This window comes from Polypterus senegalus, chromosome 7, assembly GCF_016835505.1.
Source record: "Polypterus senegalus isolate Bchr_013 chromosome 7, ASM1683550v1, whole genome shotgun sequence".
Lineage (NCBI taxonomy): Eukaryota > Metazoa > Chordata > Cladistia > Polypteriformes > Polypteridae > Polypterus > Polypterus senegalus.
In genome coordinates, this window is record NC_053160.1 from 39,506,694 (window position 1) to 39,522,228 (window position 15,535).

Below are 15,535 nucleotides of genomic sequence, written 5' to 3' on the forward strand. Positions count from 1 at the left end.
CAGTTACCAGCGTCTCCTTAAGTTTCTTTGCATAATGATTTAAGCCCATATTCTTTTATTGAAAACAATAAAGGTTGACTCTTCACTAATCCATATTACCCAATCCATCCATTTTCTAAATCTACTTTTCCAGATTAGGGTCACAGGGTGCCGGAGCCTTTCCCAAAAGGATTAGCATGGCAGAGAGTGCAACACAAGTATAGCACACTGGGATTCTGTTGCTGGACTCACAATAGTATTATTCACCCTGGTTCTACAGACATCATTAAAACTACTGCTTTATCTATCACTTATCCTTTGACTTGCCAGTAGGATTTTTTAAGATGCTAATGGAAGTAATTAACCATCCACAATACGTAAAAGACAATTTACACAGTATACCTCTTTCCAAGGACCATTTTTAATTAGCCAGACAGTCTAGAAAAAGTATTGTTTGAAAATCAAAAACATATTTTTTCATTTGGTGTCCCATAGGTGGCTACTAAATTCTAAAACCTATGAATCTTTTATTTTTCCAGCCTGAACACAAAATGAGACCTTTACCTGTTTGAAAACAGCAAGGTGGCCGTGCACATTTTCATATGCACTGTCTGAGATTTTTCAGGTGAGGAGACCGAAGTTTTGAAGAAAGCTAGTTATACTCATGTAAGCAAAGTGCCAGAGAATGGCAATGCATTACATGTTGATTAGCACATGCAAGCAAGAACTTCACAGTACTTTTTATATGTGACAATACTGAGCCTATAAACCTTTACATTCTATGGAGTGCTTCTACAGTATGACATGCTTTTGGTAACATCTCCTTATACGTTATATTTCACAAGATGCACTATTTTGCTATAAAATAATTTATGTGGGGCTGCACTGTGGTGTGGTTAGCACTGTTGCTTCACAGCTCTGGGAAATTTAATACAAATTATACCCTAGTCACTTTTAGAGTGAACTTGTGGAATGAATGACTGCATAAACATGGATAACATGGATTCATAAAGATGAAGTGAGTAGCAAATAGAATAAGATATTTGCTAGTAAATATTTTTAACTCATGTTGGAGAAATTGTAGCAACTGCAAAGAGGTCATACACTGGAATTAACAATTCCCCATTTGTAAATGATTTTTTCTAAAATAAAGCAAATACCTTGACTTCCCTTTTACATTTCATTGTGTTTAAGGCTCACCCAATAGACACTCGGTTGGTGCAGGCATAACAGCCAAATTATTGTCACCTTTCTGCCACTGATTTATAATTTAATCTAACATATCATTTAGTGATTCTGTACAAAGTTAAAGCCAGCCATTAAAGCCAGCAAAGTAGAGCAAGAATATTGATTTGAATATGCAATATCTCATATATAGCACCATATGCTGCTGGGATGACATGGACTTAATTAAGTGGAATTGATAAAGGGTGGATAGTTTAATGGACAATTCTTAAATGTCCAAAATATGACATGGAACAAACTAGCAATACTTACATGGGTCAATAAGAATACATAAAAGTCCAATGTGTTTTAGATGGACCACTTGCAGCTTACCCTGTAGTAGTTCATCAAGGTTTTAACACCATCCAGATATACCAGATGTCAAACTGCAGTAGCTGTCTGGCAAACTAGCAAGTGTAATGAAGGCAATCTGTCAAAGGGCTCAGTCATGATTCACTACCCATTGCTAAGTGGACTGGCTTTCTTTTTCTGTTTATTTCTGGCAGCTTGGCCAAGGTACAACTAGCAGGCCAAGCTTGCCTAAAGTTCTAATTCCTAATTTTTGTGATATAATAATGCTGCATTATTATTGAAATTTAATTTTAATTATCTTAAAAGGTGATAAATTGGTATTTTTCTGTACCTCAGAATGGCACCTTGTCCAGGGTTACCTTCTGCCTTTCTCCCATGATTCCAGGACAGGACTCAGCTCTCCCAGAACTTGAAATTGAAAACAGAGCAATCAAATGGATATATGGATTTACTGCTTATTGTTCAAAATTTTACTTGAAACAATTTCTTTGAAACTGTTATTTATATTAAATAAAAATTATAAATTATATAAAATATAAGTACAATTATACAATATTCAATGTATCATACAACATATGGGGTACAGAAAACAATATACAGAAGTACAAAACAATAAAGCAGTTTGAAAATGTATAATGTTCCACCCTCACAATACTAATGAATATCAGGCACAGTACCATTTTATGATAAAAGCTGTTCCAAATCTGGTGGTCTGTTGATGTACCATCTGTCAGATGGTGAAGTGCCCAATATCTTTGGAGTTTTAGATTTAGTTATTAATTTATTATTAGGAAGTTTGTGGAGAGCCTCTTCCCTTCTCTTCATTTCAGCAATGTTGATACAAACTCGTACTCCTCTCTTTTAATATTGTTAAGGATGTACGTTACACCCCTGTCAAGTAGTTTTATGTTTATTAGTACCTTCCAGTAGGAGTAATTTAAACCTTACCTCTTTGAGCAAAGAAAGGTCCACTTTGTAGCTACATACAATATATTTTGCTGTTGTATATTTATAGTTTACCTCTTCAGGGATAGCACAGAGAAAACTCCAAAAAGCAGAATGAGATCTCCAGATGCCTTAGAATTTGTTGTGCTCTTTCTTTAGGAAATGACTGGGAGTGTGATAAGAAGGAGCCATCCCCGAAAAATAACACAAAGTTCTGAGAGGTTAGCCAGGGCCAGGGAGATCAGAAGATAAAGAGGTGAGGACTGCCCTTTTCATTTGTGTGGTCTCTAATGGGTATTAAAGAGGGCAGGAGACATTATTATATGAGTATACTGAAGACTAGTTTGAATAACTGAAGCTGCTGTCTGTCATTTTGGCAAAGCAAAAGAGAAAACCACCTGCTGAATACTGTGCAAGCAATCAAACATCCAGAATACCTGGATTTATAAGTTATATTAATGGCAGGCATGTTCTCCTGGTTTGTTGTTCTTCCCCCAGCTGTTGCTTTATGTGGTATTTTTTAGGTGTTTATTTCATACATTATTTTTTATGATAGATAGATAGATAGATAGATAGATAGATAGATAGATAGATAGATAGATAGATAGATAGATAGATAGATAGATAGATAGATAGATAGATAGATAGCCTCACAGAAGACACACATTTGCCGGTATCATGGCCACAATGGATGGCACCTTGCCCAGCTCGGAGGCCTTTATAACATAAGATTGTAAGAAGTCTGCTTCATGGGGCCATGTGTTCCCCTAGAAAGAGTCACTGGGCGGTCCTGTTTGGTTTCTAGGGAGCCGTCTGACGGCCAGGGGGAGAAGGATTCCTTATTTCAATGAGGTTCCACCTGGCATGAAGGAAGTAGCTACGTCTCATGCAGATGAGTTGGAGCCAGGTGTGGATGAAGGACAAAGCTTGATTGGGAGGAGTAGAGGAAGAAAAGAAACAAGAAGGAAAAGAACAGTATTGAGCTTGTGGAAGCCTTGTGATGAAGTCTTTGTTGTGGTATTTAATTAAAAATAAATTCTTCTTGGGGCTCTGAAATGACCCCTACAAGCCATGATAGATAGATAGATAGATAGATAGATAGATAGATAGATAGATAGATAGATAGATAGATAGATTACAAAATGTGTTAAATATATTTAAACTCATTGTCTTTGATTTTTTAAACTAATTGTCTCTTTAAATAAATTATTTGTCCAAAGGAGAAATTTTGTTTGTTTTTATTTGCAGATGCTCGAGAAATGTACAAATAATATAACAAGCAGCAACAACAGCCCCCACCATATACAACAATGACAAAACAAACAAGAAAACCTCTGACATGGCTAGAAATAAGAGCACACTATTATAAAGTTCTTTCAAAGTGTAATGCAACACAATTCTTGTACAGATGCAAAATATTTTTATTTGAAAAGGAGTAATACAGTAAAGAAGAAGAAGAGACTGCTTAATTTGCTCATTCAAGATATAAAGGTAATTTCTAAGGTCACTTATCCACATTACCCTTTCATTATAGCCTGATTAAATAAACAGATGGGTTTTAAATTCTCGCCTGGTCACTGTCTGTGTGGAATAAGGACATTCTTTTGGTGTTTTAGTTTTCCGCCTCCACCACAAAGACATCCAGGTTATGTAATTAGCAACTCTAAATTAACCTCATTTAATTGGGTCTGGATGTGTACTTGGTTGTGCCATACAAAGGTCTAGGGTCCTGTGCAGGGCTAATTTCCTCCTTCTGTCTGATTCTGTCCTGAAAGTATCTGGTCCAGTGTGACTGCATACTTGGATTAAGCTGGTGTAGAAATAGGAGGAGGGATGATTGAATGAATAAGAATGAAGCACAACAAATGTCTTGTATGGCCTGAGAAAGAACAGGGGCCTTACCTGAAAACACCGGCTTGTAGTTAACCTTGCTCACTGTCAGTATCAACTCTTAAACAGTCAGCCTCGGGTAAAGCCTCATCAAGAGTAAATACTGCATCTCCTGGCAAACCACAAATAAGAGCGACACATGGCATAAATAAACAGGATGAAGAACATTTTATACATTTAAAATTTAGCAACTGTAATATCAGTAAAAACTCAAATTATCCAAAATCTACTACACATACAGACTTTATTTTATATACCAGTACAGTACTGTTATACAAAATCACATCACATGGGCTGCACATTTTTTTATACACACCTAATTATAGAAATTTAGCTTTGGCAGGCTATGTGGATTACTCAGGTGGTGTGGACTGAACCTTAAGTCTTGTAGTTTCCAGTTCGGCTACTTACCCATTATGGTGTACTTGGTTGCTAACTGGACTGTCTCAAGTCCCTCAGCAGAAATCCCCCCTAGTGTGCCCCTCGCCAATTCCCAGAACTTTTCCTGCTGGGAGGAATATCTCTATGTAATCTGTCACTTATGCAGCTGCCTTTCTATAGTTGGTAGCTGAGTAGTTAGAAATGCATATTGTAAATGGAGATCTGAGCCCCTCCCACAGATCACCTCTCCAGTGGGGTTCCTGCCTCACCTACAGCAACAGTGAATAGAGAAGCTAATGTAGTATTTATAAATATTGTGACGGCTGACAGGCAAGACGTAAGGTACTTGATTATAAATGGTCCACAATGATAACAGAAGGGACAGATTTGATGCTGGACCATATGTGTGTAGTGACTCTAAGTCTGGGTGAGTGAATTTAGTTTCTTCATCTTGTAAAAGATGCCTAAAAGATGTCAGGCAGACAAAAGATAGCTTTGAACTTTGACATGATGATATAACGCTGCTTTTTGTTTGCTGAATCATCAAATTCATTTTCTGGTTACGAACTTGGCTTGGTTACAGGTTCACAATTCTTCTTCTAGTTCATACTTAAATCCTATCTGCTTTGCACAACCCTGCTCACATAATGTATTATGGATCTAGAACCACTGAGTGGGAGAATTGAAATTGAAGATACACTCTTATAAATAGTGGCTCTTTAGTGGCACTTTATTTGGTTGTGTGGTTCCTTGTAGAACTATTGCTAGACAAAGGACCATTTCATTCTGGGAAGAGTTTGTTGCATATGAAATTGGTTCTATGGGATTTGAAGAGGTGACTAAAATGTAGAAAAAACAGAACTATTTAATGTACAGTAGCAGAATACTGCCAGATCAAGTAAACCTGAAGTTAGCCTGTTATTTAAAGTCATAAAGTCCTTTTTATTTCACAAATCTGTTATCATCCATTTATGGTTATTTATAGAACCTGATAGGGATCTAAACAAACAGACATATCTGGAACCTTCATGTGAATGGCTGTCTTGGGAACCAAAAATGGTTTCCACTTTGGCATTTCTCAGAAGAACCACTTTGGCACATTTATTTGTAGGAGTATATGTCAATAAAAAATGAAATCAGAACTTTGCAATCCACTGTACAGTACTACTAAATAGACTAATATGGTATATAGATAGACACAGCAAAAGTAAATAAAAAGAAACTCTTCAGCAGAAATTTTTAGCAGGTGCAAGTGCGGGTGGAGATTATCCTTTAGAGATTCGGACTGCATAGCAGGCAGAACTGTAACAATTACAGGATTACAGAGAAGGTTACAAATAGGAACCTGTCTAAAGACTAAAACTAGTATGAAGACTCTGGTGATGTAGGTTAATGTCCTTTTGACACTTTTCTCCAAGCTATCAAAAGCTTACATTGTCTGTTTCCAGGAGAAAATGATTTCTAAAACAATGTTGATTAGGCCTCCTGTTGTAAGAAGGAGTCTCCAACATGACAAAGGGTGTTAGGCCTCCAAAGGCACCACAATAAGCCACTCAGGACCTTCTGTTACCTGCCCAGAAGAGACTTACCCCAATCTAGCTTGCCCCAGCAATTACAAGTAGGCTTCAGACTGGCTAGGCCCCAAAAAAACTGAAAAGTAGCTTTAAAATTCAAAGACCATGAAAAATTCCAGCTTGTATATAGAAATGTCTCCCCCAAACTCTTATAAGTGAAGGATTTACTAAATAAAATAGAAAATAGAACAAGAAATATTCAAAAAGAGCAGAAAAGACAGCAACCATTTTCCTAACAAAATCAAAGCGCAGAAGCCAATAAACAGGGCAACAAAATACATAGAAAAGCTAGGAAATCAAAAAAAAAAAAAAAACTTCCAAATACAATGCACAGTCACTCCTGAGCTCCATTTTACTGTGCTTAAATCGACAGAAAGACATCTCAGGAGTGATATGACGTCAGGGGCCTCTTCGGGCTTCTCCCATAGAAATTAAGAGGCACAAGAAAATACCACATTACACTAAAACATTAAACAAATAAACAGAACACCACTAATATAACATACATTCTTACAACAAACATATGAAAAGCACTTGAAGATAAAAAAACAAGGCATATAAAGGAACATAAACAGAGGCCAGGGAAAAGTCCTCCAATTTACATAAAGCGTTGCAAATTCCCATAATCCTTTTGTGATGAACACGAATATCAAAAGATTTCATTGTTGTTACCTTTATGTATTTTTCGCACAGGTGGCAGAGGATAGCACATAAATACTGAAGTACATAAAAAAAAGGCAAGGTTAGATCGATTGGGGAGACTTTTAATACCTATTTTTAAGAAAACTAGAATGCTCCACCCCCTGCTCAGTTTGCTCGCCAACCCTTGGGTTTGGTTATCCGGATATACAATTTAAAGAGATTGTTATTTTCATGGGAATTGTTACATACTCTTTCGATTCTATGTTGCATTGCTTCTCCGTGATCATAAATATACACCTGACTTAATTGTGGTTCCTTCAAAATTAAATTTGTCGTTGCTTTAATTGCTGCGGGACCACAGATTCTCATAGCGTATGGTCCATTATTGTGTAAAATCTATGTTTTGAGTATTAAATGATGCAATCGCAAAAAGTTTATTGTAGACTTGGATATTTTGCCTGTAGTTTTTAATTCTTGCGGATATGCCTCTTCATTGGGAAGCAACACTACTTTTCCTGGATGGCAGCACGAATTAGACAATCTACAACTCTCCGACTTAAACTTTAAAGCCTTACAATATCTACATACTTCTGACATATCACCTATGTCCATATATTCAATATCTTTTTTTCTGTATTTCACTGAGTAAATATTTCCATTTGTTTGTGCTAATTCAACCTTTATTTTCTTTTTTTTTGTTACTTTTGAATTTTACTACTTTCATATTCTCTAACCTGCTCTGCATGTGTATCACGCCAGCGTTTTTTTAACGTCTTTATGTAGTCTTTGAACGTATAAAATTGTTAAGAGCTGGGTGGACATGAAGTGTGTCTGCCAAAAGCATTAAAACAACTGAAAGGTTAGATGTCCATGATCTTGTTTTAAATTGTTTGTAAGTAGGGCGTGATGTGCAAAAGTCACAGGCTCACGCGTCTTGCTTCCAAAAGGTTGTAAAGTCTAGTCTCGCGGGACGTCAAAGTGTCTTTCCGAGATGAACACGTCTCAAGATTTTTTTATTATAAAAGAGAGACAAATAATATATGCCAGAAGTTCTAATCAACAATACATGATATTACTGATTACTTTTAACCTGCGGTACATCCTGATATCTTTCAGACACCTTTCAGTTGCCCACCTCATGCCTGCATTACTCCTATGCTAAAATTAAAAAAAGGAATTGCCACATATTACGTTTTAGTTATTTCTTTGATCAAATTTTAGATTTTCACAAGTGGAAACATACATAAATGTAATATACAGTATTTAGAATGACAATCTCACATAGTTTTATAGAAACAATGGTGCTGCTTTTAAATTTAACCTAAACAATGGATATCTTTATCATCACCAAATTGATTCATTAGTAAACAACATGTCATCGAAACATTTTCATGCACACATTTTCCTTTTCAGTATTTGGAGTCAACTGATTTTATTCCAAAAGAAAAAAAGTGAAGAGGAAAAATTAGACTTGGTCCTACATTTGCACCTTAACAGATTTGGGTAGATGTGTCACACATCAAGCTTGATGAAAATAAACTTAAAGTTTTAGACACAGCAAGTATAATTATTACATATATCACACAATAGGGGTACAACACTTTTGTCTAAGCTGAAAGTTTGATTAATATGATCAAAAAATACACAATACATAACATCAGGAAATGATTTAGTTACATAGTAAGTAACAACATCAAATGGCAGACATCAACCACATCTCCTACTCCTACTACTTCATAGTGCACTCTATGGCAGAGAATTAGAAAATACAGTAGGCTTGTTCAGAACCTATTAAGAAGGTAAATATGGACATTTTGTTATATATGGCTCACTGTGTCAAAGACATTAGAACAATTTTGATATGCAAGTCAAGAAAGGTAATTCTTCAGATAAACGTTAATCTTGTGAGCTTCATTCTGGATTATTGTGTGCACCTTTAGCTTCCACTCTTCATACAACAAAGCATGTAACAGCACTAGAGCAGCGTTTCTCAACCTTTAAGTATTTGCGACCCGAGTTTTCATAACAGTTTTAATTGCGCCCCCCCAACATTTTTTTGAAATGTAGATGCATATTTTATTATACCTACTTAACTTTTATCGACATTTATCTAACTCTATATTTATTGTTCTAGTATCAGAATGTAGTTTAAGTTAATTTGTTTTGGTTTCAACAGATTTTTTCGTATTTTTGATTCTTGTTTTCTTTTTTTCACATCTTCGTGCCCCCCTTTTTGTTACTTCGCACCCCCCGCCCCACAGGTTGAGAACCACTGCACTAGAGAATACTGTATCTAGGTATAAGCTGTGAGGAGAGATGAAGGAGGTGAAACGTTTTAGTTTAGGAAAACAAATATCAAGATGTTACAGGAAGCATCAGTGTTTAATATTATGGATGGAAATAATAAGTTAGATACCACCTGTTGTTTTAAAATTAGTAAATCTGCTGGGCCATGGCGGCACAGGTGATAGATGGTTATGCTTAAATTTTACAGAAGGATTTTAAAGTTTTTCATTTACACAAAGAATCACGGATACCTGGAATAAGTCAACAAGCAGTGTGGTAGACAAGATACTTTGAGAACCTTCAAATCTCGATTGTATGATATTTTTGAAAAACATAGATGAAAATGGATTAACATGCTATATTGGAGTGAATAGCCTGTTCTTAATAAAATTACACTATGTTCTTGTTTCAGTCAGAGGGGCACTGGTGCATTGCATAGGCACATAAGCAAATTAGTGCCCGGCTGTTCAAAACAGTAAATAGAGGAATCCAAGTCCAGGCCAGGTTTGATGTGTGTATAAAAAAAAAAAATAACTTGACAGTGTAGCAAAACAAATTCAAATATTACTACTTCCCGTGGAATACAAAAACATACGTAGACTCTGCAGAAGCTTAATACTGTATGTTTGTCTTATTAACTGAGATATTAAAAAGAAAACAATTAAGTGGTGATATAAAGCTATTAATAAACAAAATGTTAGAGTAGTAACAAGAATCTGTTCAAATCCGAAACACAGGAAAGAATATGACATAAACTGGTGTGCATTATTTATAAAAAACAGAGAAAAATAAAATGATGATGTGGTGGCCATTGACACAGTAGCATTTAAAGGAGTCTGCTTCAAATGGAAGATGCAAATCAATATGAATTTGAAGTTTTAAAATCCATAGAATTAAACTTTGAATGACAAGTTTATTTAAATTTATATTGAAATTTATTTCTTATACCAAACAGTCACCATGACTGCAATTCACTCTAAAACTGACTCCTTTCTGACTAGCAGGAATTTTGTATAACCTGCTAACTTTCTACTGATACAGAAATGTCCTCCCACTTTAAGAATTAAGAAAGGAACATGACCTGATTAACTTAAGAAAGAACACAAAAAGTATCATCATCATCATCATCATTGCATTGTTTTTACATCTATTTTCTATAAATGATATTTTTAAAAATACTTAGCTATTGGAGCTGCTAAAGATTTAATTCACTGTATGTAGATGAGCACAAAAGATAATAGTTTGGGTCACAATGATTCATTAGATGTCCAAAAACGACCACATTCTGCACGTGTGAGAGCTGGGGCTGCTGTTCTTTTGTGTGGAGGCTTAAATAAGTTTTAATAGACCATCCGTCTCTCCATTTCTATTCTTGTCATAATTTCCTGGTTCCATAAACAGCAGTATCAGACATGGCCAATGTGCTAAATAATGCCACCTGAAACAAATCACATTTTTGCAGTAATAATCTTGATTAAACATGGGATGATACACTTAATCTACATATTATTGTTATTATTATTATTATCATTATATTACTGATTATTTGGCTGATGCCTTTATCTATAGCATACAACATATAATGTGTATTTCAGCACAGACTTCACAACACAGTACACACCCAGTGTATCTTCATAACAACCAACAATAATAATAATGAACAACTGAATAACATTTAGTATTCTGACAAAATTAAAAATGTTAAATTTAAAACAATAAAACACACAGAATATTGGAGCAGCTAGAAGACTGAAGTATTAATCAATCATTTTGGGATCAAACACCTGTAGTGTAAATGCAGGGGGGCAGCGCTTAGAGATGAAAGTGGAGGCATTCATTGGATCGACAGAAAACTTTCTAGAAACATCCCAACTTTTCCACAGCTTTCTAGGGACCTCTGTGCACCCCACGATATATATACAACTAACAGGACACAAGGGGTTGAGGGAGGTCCAGTGTTTCCAGTGGCAGGAGGTGACTGCTAAGTGCAACCTTTGTGAGGAGAACTCCAGAAGCTGGATGGAAGAGCTGAAGAGCTGAAGTGCTGCATGCTGCGGAGCAGACAGGGAGATAGGAGTCAGGCAGCCTACAGGTTAACATGTGGGAAAAAGCATAGCGAGGAAGCAGACACAAGTCAGGTGTGTGACTTAAGAATGGCCAATGAGCGGACAACGCAAGGTGAGGCATGACTTGCAACATATTTGTTGTCTTAGGTCAGGGCCATCTTAACGTATTGGCACAATGGTCTCTGGCTAGGGGCTCAGAAACACAGGGGCCCACAATGTTTCTGATACCTATACAGTATATGTTTCTGCTTTGCTATCAAAACAGGGGCCCCAGCGCACTATTGTGCCTGGAGGCCTAAGATGCTGTTAAGATGGCCCTGAGTGGCTCCTAACAGGACAGAAGTTTGTAGAGTCACCCTAGGACTTAGCCATCGGCCTGTCCTATGCTATATTAAACAATAAATACGCCCAACTGTCTGAGAGACGAAACTGGCACAACCTGCGTGGTTTGTGTGTCTTTGTGTGCTTGTCTCTTCTGTCTGTATTCTGTTACAGTATGCCATACAAACAATAAAAACGGTTAAAATCTTCACTGCAGTCAAACTGTTCTGTAAACCTTAAGGTGCCTGTTCTTTTTAACGAGGCACAAACTTTGCAAACCTATGAAGCATTTAACAGACATTCTAGAAAATGACATAATTAATATAACACAGTAGGATTTGCAAAAATACAGAAAACGAATGACAGTATCAAATATGGACCTGCAGCTTGATATCAAAGTACCCATTTGGTCTGATTCTCGAAAGCTATGAGGACTGCATTAGGCATAATTTTTAACTTTTAAAATGAAAATATTTCTCAGTTTTTAAAGGCAGTATGTAATAAATAAGGAACCATGAGTATATGTAATTCTTAAGCTTCATAGTTAAATATTACTTTTGGTATTATTTTATTATGTTGAAAAAATACAGTTGCCTGAAAATGTTGCCCTAACAAAAGTGCCACCAGAGGCGATCATCATGTCACCTCACCCATGCGCCAGCCCTGGTTTCAAACATGAGGAAGGAGTGACAGGAGATACTCACTCATCACAGTGCTACAAATATGGGAGATTGCTTAAGTATGAATTTTGAAGTCTGAAAGGTAAGTGGTAGCCAAATGAATTCAGAAATACAGTATGTACATTTGATTGAAAATCTGACAAAATATATGTAAAAATAATCCTACTTGAACAATATAATATGCATCTAGGTATCATTTAACATAATATACATGGCTTCTATTGTAATGAAAAAGTAGGAATTCCACCAAAGCTTTGGATATGAACAACATATCTCCAACCACACAGAGATAGTTTCAACATGACACCAGGGCTCCAAAAAACATAACATGAAATGGAGTAATCGGAATGACAAAAACAATAATTATGGAAACCTGAAAATAAAGGTACAAAACCCACTCTAGTTATGAAAGTAACTCTAAATTATCAAAGTTGTACTTGTAATTTTTCAAAAATGTCCTGCAATACAAATCATCCATCCATCCATCCATCCATTATCCATCCTGCTATATCCTAACTACAGGGTCACAGGGGTCTGCTGGAGCCAATCCCACCCAACACAGGGCGCAAGGCAGGAAACAAACCCCGGGCAGGGTGCCAGCCCACTGCAGAATACAAATCATTACATGTTATATTTAATTTTTGATTTCATTATTATAAAGTGTCCAAGATACAGCTGGTGTAGAACATCAGCCTCCAAGATTTAAATCTTATCCTGGTAAGCCTTCTTGGAGAATAGAAAAATAATTAAGAAGTATGCTGATTTAAAGGTACATTTCAAGAGTCCAGGAGGTTTCTCTTTCCAGTGTAAGAGAACAGATTTCACTACATTTTCTGCTACAGGCTCCAGGTTTACAGTACCACTGCTTTTTCCTACATACACTCACTGGCCACTAAATTAGGTAAATCTTGCTAGTACCGGGTTGGACCCTCTTTTGCCTTCAGAACTGTCGTAATTCTTTTTGGCATAGAATCAACAAGGTGCTAGAAATATTCCTCTGGGATTTTGCTCCATATTGACATGATACCATCATATAGTTGGTGCAGATTTGTCAGTTGCATATCCATGATGCAAATCTCCCATTTCACTACATCTCAAAGGTGCTCTATTGGATTGAGGTCTGATGACTGTGGAGGCCATTTGAGTGAATTCTCTGTCATGTTCAAAAAACCAGTTTAAGATTATTTGAATTTTGTAACATGGTGCATTACGTTGCTGGAAGTAGCCATCAGAAGATTGGTACACTGTGGTCATAAAGGGATGTACATGGTCAACAACAATACTCAGGTGGGCTGAGTATTTAAACAATGGTCAATTGGTACTAAGGGGCCCAAAATGTGCCAAGAAAATATCCCCTACACCATTACACCACCAGTACCACCCTGAACCACTGAAGCAAGGCAGAATGGATCCATGCTTTCATGTTGTTGATGCTAAATTCTGACCCTACCATCCGAATGTTGCAACAGGAATTGAGACTTATCAGACCAGGCAACATTTTTCCAATCTTGTCCAACTCTGGTAAGGCTGTCCGAATTGTATTCTCAGTTGCCTGTTTGTAGCTAGCAGGAGTGGCGCCTGGTGTTGTCTCCTGCTGCTGTAGCCCATTTGCTTCAAGGTTTGACATTGCATACCTCAATTGTAACAAGTGGTTATTAGAGTTACTGTTGCCTTTATGTCATCTTGAAGCGGTCTGGCCATTCTCGTCTGACCTCTGGCATCAACAAGGCATTTTCACCCAGAGAACTGCTGCTCACTGGATATTTTTCCCTTTTTCGGACCATTCTCTGTAAGGCCGAAAGATAATTGTGTGTGAAAATCCCAGTAGTTCAGCAGTTTCTGAAATACTCAGACCAGCCCGTCTGGCACCAACAACCATGCCACGATCAAAGTCACTTAAATTATCTTTCTTCCCCATTCTGATGCTCAGCAAGTTGTCTTGACAATGTCTACATGCCTAAATGCATTGAGTTGCTGCCATGTGATTAGCTGGTTAAATATTTGCATTTACAAGCAGTTGAACAGGTGAGTGCCCGGTGAGTCTATACTGCTATATTTGTTAATTAATATTTTTAAAAAATTCACTCAATGATATTTTAGTTTTACTGTTTTGAATTGACCTCTAGTTATAGAATCCATACTATACAATTTGCAAAGCTGAATCTATTTACTACTAAAGAATATAAATTACTAACAATAATGTATACAAATAATTTAGTATGAATATAACTTCCTGAGATCATTCTCATCAACATTTTAATGCATTTACTCATATGCCCTTGTCATGCTCATACTGTGCAGTGTATTACACTGCTTTGTATAGAAACCTCTCCTTAAAGTCTAAGGCATCATTTCTTGTAACTCAAATGCCGCTCGGTGATATAGAGGAGATGTTGACTCACAGCTCTTTTTTTATCTCTCCATCACTTTGTCTCATGTTTCCTAAGTCATGCATCACTTCATAAGATTCAGCAATTTTTAGCTCAGTAACGTCTTCATTACTTTTGGACATATTAGGCAGGTTTAAGAATGTCATATTATGTTGTGTCATTATGTTATACAGGTACAGTTCAGTCTATAACTGCAGATTACTGAATATGAGGTCTGCTAATTCACTAAAGTACAGTAGAATAATGTTTCTTACAGTATATACAGTATAGTATGCATTTTAAGTTATCCATCCATCCATTTTCAATGTACATCTTGATTAGATTTCTGTAACAGAACATATTTTTAATATGTAGTTATAAAAATCATGAAACTCAATATTTAAATATTAGAACATATTTCTGTGTCATCATCTCTGTGGTTTTACTAAGCAACCCTTGATATTTTTTTGCTAATTAGACACCAAAGACTGAAGATACTGGTTCCAATCACTTTTGTAATATTAGTTTCTGTTTGTTCTCTAGACACCTTTAAGTCACCACCTAATCAAAACTAGGCATCATTTTATACCATTTTCATTCTTCTCTTTGAGGAGGTGGGGTTTAATTCCACTTTAAGTGTTTTCATGTAAACATATGATAGCATAGTAGTCAATACTGCTACTGTTATCTGAGGCTGCTTGTGTGGAAGACTGTCTGCCTTGGTCAATTGCTGATTTACTTCTGTTTTAGCTATTGCAAGCTACTGCAATGCATTATACTGTAGTAGGAAAGCACAGTAAAATTATAGCTTATTATTTTTCTTTTAATGCATGCATTATAATTAATAGTTTTATCTCTGCTGGGAT

At 36.3% G+C, this 15,535-nt stretch overlaps 1 long non-coding RNA gene across 1 annotated transcript; it reads right to left on the reverse strand.

The window, feature by feature from the left end:
• Positions 1 to 3,938: 3,938 nt before the first annotated feature.
• On the reverse strand, positions 3,939 to 4,846 carry LOC120532129. The gene is made up of 3 exons (XR_005634210.1): positions 4,762 to 4,846; positions 4,363 to 4,462; positions 3,939 to 4,270 (listed from the first exon to the last, which is right to left on the reverse strand). It is a non-coding gene; the product is annotated as an uncharacterized LOC120532129 (long non-coding RNA).
• Positions 4,847 to 15,535: the final 10,689 nt, after the last annotated feature.